At 57.6% G+C, this 10,391-nt stretch overlaps 1 long non-coding RNA gene across 2 annotated transcripts in view; it reads left to right on the top strand.

The window, feature by feature from the left end:
• The window catches only part of LOC100469472, an 11,576-nt gene extending 3,707 nt beyond the window's left edge, over positions 1–7,869 (top strand). For both annotated transcript variants that reach the window (XR_004619040.1, XR_004619038.1), the window contains exons 3-5: positions 820–1,097; positions 2,706–2,807; positions 3,774–7,869. This is a non-coding gene — a long non-coding RNA (uncharacterized LOC100469472). The remainder of the gene's footprint in view (positions 1–819; positions 1,098–2,705; positions 2,808–3,773) is intronic.
• The last annotated feature ends 2,522 nt before the right edge of the window (positions 7,870–10,391 follow it).

Genomic DNA, 10,391 nt, shown 5'->3' with positions numbered 1-10,391 from the left:
CAGTCGCTTTGTCCGTGACCCCACTTGCAAAAAGAGCTGGGCGTTGGGTGCAGCAAGGGGCGGCTGGTGCCCAGTTTCCCTCGCAGGTGTCTGCACCAGTGGAGCCCACTTCGAGTTCAAGCCTGAGGTTCTCCTTGTTCTGACATGCCATTTCCTGTAACAGGTTCCCGGTGAGGCACCAGCGCAGTAATACTGACCGCAGAGGAAAGCCTTTGAGGTCCTCTCACCTGGTCCCTCCCCTTTGTCCCACCACTGCTCTCTCAGACTGCTCCCATACGTGGGGACATGCACGGCAGCCAATGGCTCCTGTTCACTCCCCTCCCCAGGGTCATCTCTTGTAGCAGGAGCCCGCAGAGAGCAGTGGTTCAGCAAGACTGAAGTTTATTGCTCTCATAAAAAGACCAGATGAGCAACCCCCCCGCCCTGGCCCCCGGCTGGTGGGGCAGAAACTCGGGCAGCGCCGGCCCCGGAGCTCCCTGGCTGCTCCCTGTGCCTGCTGCCTCACGGTCTGAGGGCCTGCCGGGGCACCAGCCATCCAGGCTGCACCTAGCCAGCTGGAAGGATGGAGGGCAACGGAGGGCACCTCCTTCCTCCCCTCCTTAGGCTCAGGAGGGTTCTAGCAGCGGAAACCGAGCCTCAGGAGGTGGAAGCACTTGACTGTCGTCAGTCGGGTTATTGGCTGTAGAATTAGGATCCGCACCCAGTCTCTAGTGACCCAGGTCGGGGTCCTTGGCACCAGGCCTCGCTCTGTGCTCTGCTGACGTTACAATCCGAAGCTCGTGTCGCCTCACTTTTTACTTCTTTCTAACTTTGCCAAAGATACAGTCTTTTTCTCCCTCTGCATGAACTCTGGAAACAGTACATCCGGGACCTGTGCGGGGGACTGAAGCCTTGCCCCTTGGGGTAGAACCCAAGTCTTACGATCACTGTAAACGCAGCCTTCGGAGCCAGCCGGCTGCAGGAGTTTGTAGACCTGTGTGCTCCCTCCAGAATCTTGATGGTGGTCAACACTGAGGGCTTCTGTTTACCTCCTAGACAGCCACGGATGATTCAGGCCAAGCGGTTAAAGGCAGATCTTCATGGGGCTGTTGTTTCAGGTAACTCGCCTAGAAGCCCGCAGTCACCCGAACGCCCGCACCGTCCCTCAGTGGCAGCGTGGCTCTGTGCTACAGGGCTAGACACACTCCTGGTCATGTGGATATTTCCAGATCACCGACACTGAGGGTGGGAGATGGAGTAGCTACCCGAGCCAGTTCTGGGCCCTTTTTGTCTTTGGTCCTGAGCCTCCGTGTCACTCTTTGTGTGCCTTTCCACACAGGGACCCCTGCTGCTCTCCCGGGGGGCACAGCAGCTGCTGGCACGTGTCCCCAGCCCTGAACAGAAAGTCCCTTCCATCCATTTCCCCATAGTTTCAATTTCAGCTGTGGACTCCCAGCTCCCAGTGTCCTCTCCAGGACAGACCTTCCCCTGAACATCTTCATTCATCCAGCTGCCACTGCACACAGCCGCCCACATGTCCAGTAGGCGTCACAACCTCTCCATATCCAAAACAACTCCGCCTCATCACTTCAGCCCCTGCCCTGTGTTCCCCAGCTCCGTTCATGGTACCATTGTTTACTCTGGTCGTTCAGGCCAAAAACCTGGGTGGGATCACATTTCTTCTTCCCATGTCCATCAGCATGTGCGTGACCCCGAATCCAAGTCACCACCATCTCCCCTGGATTCCTGGAGAAGCTGCCTAACCCTCTCCCTGCTGACGCACTGCTTCCCCCCCAAGCAGGCAGCCGGAGGGAAGGTCTTGTACCAAACCTCGGGCCGTGTTTGTCTTCTGCTTCCTTACTGTGATCTAGAAGGCCTCTCCGACCCTGCTGAGCACCAGGTTTGACCACACTGGCCTGCTTTCTGCGTCTCGCACATCAGGCATGGACCCACCTCGGGGCCTTTGATTTATTCCTTCCCTCTGCCCAGAGTTCTGTTGTTCACAGACTGACGGTGTCTCAGTATTCAGGTCCCTACTCAGATGTCACTTCCCCCGAGGGCCTGCCATCACCGAAAGTGACCTTCCCCCCCATTACCTTGTGTTTTTCTTTGTAACAGTTACCACTATCAGAAAATGCAATCATCTGATTTGGTACACATTCCCCTCCTACCATTAGAACATCAGCTCCTTGAGAGCAGAACCTAGAACAGTCTTGCTCACTCCCGTGCCCGGCACTGACCTCGGACAGTGCCAGGCACATAGCAGGTGCTCAGTGAATGTCTACAGGACACACGGGGGCATGGGTCAGGAGAGCTGAGGGGCCGTTCGCCCCACTCACTGCTCCACAGAGTGTAGCAAGATTCCATTCTGGCCAGAGTTTGGGAGGTCATGGGAAGGCCATGGTGGACAGGTGTTCCTTCAGATCCCATCCGTGAGACTTGGTCCCGTGCCAGCAACCTGTGGGTCGTGGTAGTGCTGGACATACACGTGACCTCTTGGCTCCCTAGTCCTTCCCAAGACCCCCGTGGCTGCAGGCCCTCCAAAGAACACCTTGTCAGAGCAGCCCAGAGGCTCTAAAGCCACAGGCAGGGGATTGGGACCTTGAGTTCTCATGCAATTTGGTCCCTGGCCAGCTGAGGAGCCCCTCCCCCCGCCCCCACCTAGCTAGCTGTGCTGCCCCCAGCACCACCGAGGCTGAGGCCTTGAATGTCCTTTTCCTTTGCAGTCACAAAATCCAAATGCCGCTCCTATGTGGGTGTTACAGGAATCCTTCTACAGGAAACAAAGCATGTCTTCAGAATCCTCACCAAAGAAGACCGCCTGAAAGGTACGTAATCGTGTCTCGGTGTTGTGGCCTGCGGCCTAACGGGCTTCGTCAGCCTTCTCCTGGTGGCTTCATCGGCTCAGTTTGGTCTCTCACATGAGCAGAGATTGCAGATGCCTGCTGACCATACGTTCCACGCCTGCCCAGAACACCCTCTGCCCCCACGGCTCTCCCAAAGGCAGTGTGGAGCCCAGCCAGCAGCCGCAGCCAGATACGACAGGAGGAAGGGCTGCCTGGCTACGCTTGCAGATACTTGGGTCTGTTTCCATGCCTGAGGCCCCCCCCTGCCCCAAAGCCACTGCCCCCCAGAGCAGTGGACAGGACAGACAAGGGAGCTAGGGTAGTGCCTGTCCCTGGAGTTCCAGGATCTTTCCCTTTCTGCTGACCCTTGGGGTTCCAGGAACGCAAGTGCGGGCTCACCTGCTGGGTGGGCCAGAGCTCATTGTTCTAGCAGAGATGAGCGTACGCAGCAGGTCTGTGGAGATTTCCACACCCCTTGCCCGCAAATCTGAGATGGCAAAACCACAGTGGGAGGTTTCTGTTCCTTTAGTTTTGGAGTTTGGTTTTTCTTGCTGCTTCCTTCCGTTTCCCTGTATATTCTTATCTCATTTTAAACCTCAGAAGGAGGCGTCTCGGTGTCCTCACTGAGCCTAAAGCCATGAGTCTGTCTGAAAATTATATGGGAAGACCTGTTGCTAGCACTTTTTCTGGGAGTTTGGCTTAGAGCCTTTGACCCTGAAAATTAGGTGTTGAGTTATATTTAAAATCTGAATGAATCGGCCATATGGCCGAGTAACACCCTGTAATCCCGGTGCTGCTAAGCTTTGTGGATCCCCGTTTCTTACTATCTTATGTTCTAATACAGATATTCTAGGAATAGTATTATGCATCAATGTGAACTTAACTGTGTTAATTTCTCTTTTCCTTGTTCTTTTTCTCCTGGGTTTTTTTTTTTTAATTATCCCCAAGCTAAACTGTGTGTTCACAGTGGAAATCGATGGCTTCATTTCCTACATTTATGGAAGCAAATTCCAGGTTCGGTCAAGTGAGTGATCTGTCAAGAAGTTCAAAGCCAAGGGAACAGTTGACCTGTGAGCTGTTTGCCGCGGACGCAACTGTTTTGACCCCAAGCACCAGGAACACCTGAGTGCCCACGTGTCAGCGAACAGATGGCCGGGTCGGCTCTGGTTCTAGAGCGCCCCCCCCAGCCCATTAACACCAGAGTTAGGAACAATTCATCATCCGTATTGAGCAAAGAAGGCCGGGAACAGAGGGATGTATGTTTCTAGGTGATGACGGGCGTGTTCTGCTCCCGTGAGAGGAAACCCTGGCAGGATCCGCACAGGTTGCCCTGATTGGTGCCAGTGTGAGGTTTTTATTTTTTTCTCATCCTCCCTTGTGTCTCCTGAATGTTCTGTGATGAATCGTGGCTTATGTACTAATAAAACACACGTGTCGGCACAAGAGGCTCCTGGTGAAGGCTGAGCCCTGCGGCACAGCCAGGCCGGAAGGGAAGCAGCCCGAGGCTGAGCCTGGCGGGGGCCCCACTTCTGCCCTGTAGACAGAGCGTCCCAAGGGCAGGGGCTTGGCCCATCTGAGGTGTTGCTTTACATCACGCCCCCTGTGGAACTCTGGGACCGAACGGCGGTCTCCTGTGCTGTCTCAGGAAAGTACGGAGTGAGCGGTGAGGTCGCAGAGGGACTTTGGGCTCATGGGCTCTGGAATGGGCACTGGGATGGGCCCGGAGGCAGGCTGCCCGGTCAGGTGCTGCTCCCCATGGGCGTTCAGTACACGGAGCTTGAACGACAGAGCCTTCTCAATCCCGTGGCTCTTGGGCTCCAGGGCAGGTCGGCTGACAGGGAACGAGACTGCAGCTCTTTCCAAGCGCTCACGTCCTAGGAGAGCCGGAGTCCGCACCAGGGACTCCGCTGGTCCCTACTGCCTGCTGCCGCCGGAAGCCTTGGCTCTTGGGTCTGACTCGGCCCACGTGGCATGTGCCTACCGGCCACTAGGGGAGGGGCTCGCAAGCAGCCCTGAGTGGGGATGGGGCTCGTGCGGCTTCTAGCCTGTGGTGGTCGGAAAGCCGTGTGGCTCAGAGGGACCGATGGCCCTATTCCTTTGAGAAGTCAGCGTCTGCCGACCGGCCAGGTGAGACAGAAACACTGCTGGGAGCAAACCAGCTGCAAATCCGTGAGCTTTTTCTTTTGCTCCAGGAGAAGCAGCAGCACTGGACACTGGGCTCTGTCCGTGTGTCCCGCTGGCCCACACTGGAGGAGAAGAGCCCTGGGCCAGGAATGTAAACTCTGACTCTGACGGGGGCACAGGAAGGCCGCGCTCGGTGCCGCTGCGCCTCTCAAAGCCTGGGGCTGCACCCGTGTCCCTCCGTGCAGGCTCCGTGGCTCATCAGGTTGGTCCAGGGCTGGCTCGGATGTGCTCCTGCTGCCGCCGTCACGGCCTGTGCTGCTGGTCTCAGATCCCAGCCCCACCGGGGACAGGGCAGCAGGCCCGGCCACTGAGCCCTGTTTTCTGACAGCCTGGTTTTGCCACAACGGACTCAGCCTCAGTCCTCACTCGCCCAGGGCCTCACCACCTGAGAGGGTTGAGCTGGGATTTGACCCCCATGGTCTGGCTGCAGAACCGTGCTTTTGACCACGGGATGAGAAGATTCTGCTGTACATGTGTAACGTGGTCCCTTTAGCACTGGGCTCCCACTGAGGAGGTCACTGCCTTCTACGTGGAGTGGCTCATTGTTCCGACCATCCGAATGTGCCTCTCCGGTAACGGCCGGGGTGCTGTAGTTCCCTGAACCACACTGCTCGTGCCCACCCCCCGTAATGGAAAAGGCGGGCAGCGTGTAAATATACAGCTGCCTTCCAGAAATGCTGTTGGTGCCACTTGGCTCGTGAAATCTGTTTTTCATGGCGCAGACTCACGTTTCCGTGTGGATGGCTGTTTCATTGGTAGCCTTCTCTCCCCCCTTCCCCGAGGACACTTGACAAGAACACTCACCTGCCATGAAGCTGCCACTGTGCCTGCCTGTGTCCGGGATGCCCTGTTGTCCCTGCAGCCCACCCGGCGCCACTGGGTCTGTTCCCTGAGGACGTGCCATCCTCCGAGGGCCCAGGCCAGGCAGGATGCCGGCTCTCGGTGAGCGTCCTGATGAAGCGGCACTCACTGCTCCCCAGAGCCAGGCCGAGGCCTCTGGAGGTGCCCCGGGGCTGGCCACGTTCCCGTGGCTGTGGCTTAGGGCCGCTTGTGGATGGCGCTGTGGTAGTTTGCAGTCCAGGACCCCAGTAGAGCTGCGGCCTTGGGGCTGTTGGCTCGTGGGAGACACAGCTGCATCGGCCTCATGTGTCAGTCTTCCCGCACCGGAGAAACCAGAGAGACCCGCGCAGAAGCAGAGTGGTGACCAGCTCAGGACGAGACTCAGGAGCCACAGGGCCAGCAGACAGCAGCCCGGGGACCCGCTGTTCTCCAAAAAGCATTATTCCCCAGAGCTGACTCCGTGTGGAGGATGGGGCCTTAGTGCAGGGCCCACCGGGGACAGGCCGGAGCCTCTCCAGGGGAAGAAAAGGACAAAGCAGCTGGAGGGGAAGGTGAGGGGCGGCACGGGCCATGGCCACCGTGTTTTAGTGTGGGCTGCCGTAACACACTGCAGATGGGCAGTACAAACAACAGAACATTCTACCCACCGCTCCAGAGGCTGGAAGTCCAAGAGTAAGGTGCCTTCAAGCTTGGGGTGTGGTGAGAGCGTTCTCCTTGGCCACCTTCTTGCTGTGTCCCCACATGGCCTTCCTTAGTGCACACCTGCAGAGAGAGATGTGGTGTTTCTTCCTCCTCTTATCAAGACACCAGTTGTGTGGTTAGGGCTCCACCTGTATGACCTCATTTCACCTTAATTACCCCCTGAAGGCTCTGCTTCTCAGTGCAGTCACATTAGGGATGAGGACTTGGACAGGAGTTCGTGGGGACATAATTCCGTCCACAATCGCCATGGAGCTGCCCCACCCAGGATAGGAACGCCCTGTTGGAGCCCCTCAGAAAGGCTGCAAGACCCACTGGCTCCCATCTGCCGACACGGGCCTGGCCACACCCCTGCTCAGGGTGCTTGCGCCACTAGCGGGTTCAGTCAGACCCGCCGCTGGACGCTGAGCTCCCCTCACCACTGGGTTCCATGACTGGCTCAGGCAGGAACGTAGGTCCCGCGGCCCCTCCATTGCCAGCTTCCCCTTCACTTCTGTGAACCACTGAGCTCCTCCCTCACCCTCCCATCGGGGCCAGGCACAGTGGTGGGAGAGGAAATGGGCACACAGGTGGCAGGGTGGATAGGGAGGCTCCCTGGAGGAGGGGGCTCGATCCAGGCAGCTGTGGGATGTGAAGAGTGACACGGAGGCTCAGGACCAGCCTGGCGGAGCAGTCGTGGAGGCCCCAGGACATCAGCTGCCCGTGAGACTCAGGGCCAGCAGGAAGGAAGGTGGGAAGGGGTGGTGGGGCTCTGGCTGCCAGTCCCAAACCCATAGGAGGTGCGTCAGGTCCTGCCCAGTTCAGTGGGAGGAGAGCGGCGCTAGAGAAGTTTTAAGCCTCGGGTCAGGGTGCGGAATCCTGCTGACCCGGTCGCCCAGTGCTGACATCTGGGGGCCTCCGTGTCACCATCTGGCAAAGTGGGGCCGTGAGGCCAGATGAGGGTTTTCTGAAGGGGGATCCTGGAACTTCGTGCATCTGCACTGGTGTCAGCAGGACACCTGCTAAAAGCTGCCAGCTCCTGGGCTGCAGTCAGACTCCAGGGCTGGGGCCCAGACAGCTTCGTGTGTCTCTCAGACCCCAGCTGGCTCCTCCAGTCACTGAAGTGTGAGGTTCGCGGACTCCAGATGGTGTCTAATGTGTCTTCCAGCTCTGACGTCTGGACTGTGATTTAAGATTTGGGACTCTCGGGATGGTGTTTTCCGGATGCTGGAAAAGATTGTCAGATGACTGATCTCTCAGGTTCTGAAGAGTAAACATGAGCATTCCCCCCACAAGCCATAAATTATGGTAAAAAGCTTGCTTTCTGGACAATAGCTTTCGTTTTAATTTAGTTTGCATTTCTTAGCTATAATGCCTAATTAAGACATCTGTTAAATGTCTATAATATTAATTTAATAGGGGGGTTCTAATAGAACTGTATTGGAAATGTCCATTTAATTAACCTCGTGGGCCTTTAATGGATGTCTTAAATAGACATCATTAACAAGAGTGCTAGACAAATTAAAATTAGAGTCAATAACATTCTTGGTAATTTTTCCTGAGCTGTGAAGGACGAACGTTGCTAAGTAGACAGACGCAAAGATGGGCTGCACAGAAGCGTGTGGAGGCCCGGCGTCCCCAGCAAGTCCCCAGGTGCGGTTCAGCCATTCTGTGTCCTGGCCTCCCCTTTGTGTGCCTCCCACACACGATGCTTGCTGGCCTGGTCCATTAGACCGAGCCGTTAGACCGGTGAGGAGATGGTGGCGAGGGAGGAAGATGGGCCTAAATCCCAGCTCGCCGCATGGCTCGCGTTGAGACGGGACAGACATGAGACTGGATGGAGGAGGATGGGGCAGGATGGGCGGAGCTGGGGGGGTGGAGTGGGGTGAGAGGGGAGGAAGTGGGGAGCATGCCCATTTTGCCCCTACCACTCCTCGGAGCAGTCTCACTCAGGTGAACTACACTTCCAAAGCCCCAGCTCTGCTCCCCATCTCCACATCTCAGGTGGCCTCTCAGGGCGCCTGACACGGTTGACCATTCCCTCCCTCCTGAGGCACTTCTGTGTCCCCACACCCCCTGACGGTCCCCCGCCTCCTGGCCACTCCCTCTCTGTCCTTTCATGGACCCTCCTCTTCTAAGCTGGTACATGTTGGAATGCCCTGAACTCCATCCTTGGACTGCTCCCCTCTCCCCTTAGCTGGTCTCACCCACAACGTCCAACACACTCGACTCAGAAGATCCTGTTGGCGGCCCTGCTTCTCCCCAAGCCCACTCCAGAATCTGGGAAATTATCGTCTGCCTCCAGTGGGAGCTCCTTTGAGTTCACGATGACTGTTTTGATGCAGATGTGTCCCCAGTGACCTAGAAGCACTTGCTGACCTGGAATGGGTGCTCGGTGAACATTCATTGGGGGAGTGGAAACCACTGCTCGTTGACCTCTCCACGTGGATATGCAACGGCATCCTGACCTGACGTGGCTGGGAGAGAATCATGGACTCCCCACAAGTGCGCTCCGCCTCCACCCCTACCTCGGTGAACAGCCTCTGTCTCTCTGCTTGGTTGGGTCAGAAACGCAGGAGCCCTCCTTCACCCCTGCCTGGTGTTCACACCTGCCCCCCATCCGACCTCTCATGAAGTCCTGGTGGCTCTCCCTCGTCTTCTCTGCTCCTGCTCTCAGCCACCCACCCACCGCCCCTGGCGGCCTCCCTGCCCCTGTGTGTGGCCCCACCACAGCCCAGGTGACCTTTGCGAAGCGTAACTCAGATCGTGTCACTTTTCCGCTCAAAACCCACACGTGCTTTCCCAGTATGCTTAGAATTAAACGCGGCATCTCACCAGGGTCATTAAGGGCCCCCCAAGACCTAACCCCAGCCCACTTCTCCCAGCTCCCCAGTGTCCTGCCCCCGTGCCTTCTCTACATAGCTCTGTCCCACTCAGACCATTGGCACCTTCCTGGGACTTCCGACCCCAAGGCAGCGCCCTCCCCTGCACTCAGCTCTCCGCTGCTGGCTGGCCTCCCTCTCAGCAGCACCCTAGCGGTCCCTTAGCATGGGACCTCATTTCACGTTGTACGCAGCACTTGTCCGTAACCTTCCCTGCTGGTTCATTGTCGTTTGCTTCCACCAGAACTTAAGCGCCGTGCGCGCCAGGACGTGGCCTGGCTTGTCCAGCACTGTGACCGTTGTAACCTCAGTGCCGTCCAGAGCACTGCCCTCCATGTACTAAGCGTTCCCTTAGATGCTTGTTGTCTGACTGAACATAGCGCGCTGAGGGTGGGGCCCCACGGTGGGTAAGGGTGGCTGCATACAGCCGCGGTGACCCCCGTCTGGCCCCGGCAGACGCCTGCGCCTTTGCGGCTTTCCACAGCGGAGCAGCACCGCGTCCTGAAACCCCCGGGCCACCCCAGCATTTCAGGCAGGCAGGCGCCCCAGACAGCAGCGGTGCCCAGATGCTGTGGTGGCCCTGCCCCTCCGGCTTCCCAGCCACGTGAGCTTACAGGCCACGAGCCACTGTGCCCAGCAGCGGGCATGGCAGGCACCTCTCTGTCCTCTCCAGCTTCACCCACTGGACCCAGGGTGCGGGGGGGTGCAGGCGTGGCTGGTGCTGGGCCACCCAGCCTGGAGAGGCTGAGCTCGGCCAAGAGCCTGGCGCTTAGTCAGGAAATCCGAGTTCAAGGCCCAGCTTACTCTTGACCTTCATTTTCAACCACAAATGACATGATGAAGGGAGTGTGGTGTTTATGGTAGATTCATTTAACCTACACCAATTAAACAGCAGCCCCTGACACGAGGGAGGGAGAGAGGGAGCTGCCGGTGCCCCCCCCCCGTTCCGTAGACATTTACCTTGTGGTGGCCGAGACGGGAA

This window comes from Ailuropoda melanoleuca, chromosome 12 (genome assembly GCF_002007445.2).
Source record: "Ailuropoda melanoleuca isolate Jingjing chromosome 12, ASM200744v2, whole genome shotgun sequence".
NCBI lineage: Eukaryota > Metazoa > Chordata > Mammalia > Carnivora > Ursidae > Ailuropoda > Ailuropoda melanoleuca.
This window is presented reverse-complemented; position numbering and strand designations above follow the sequence as displayed.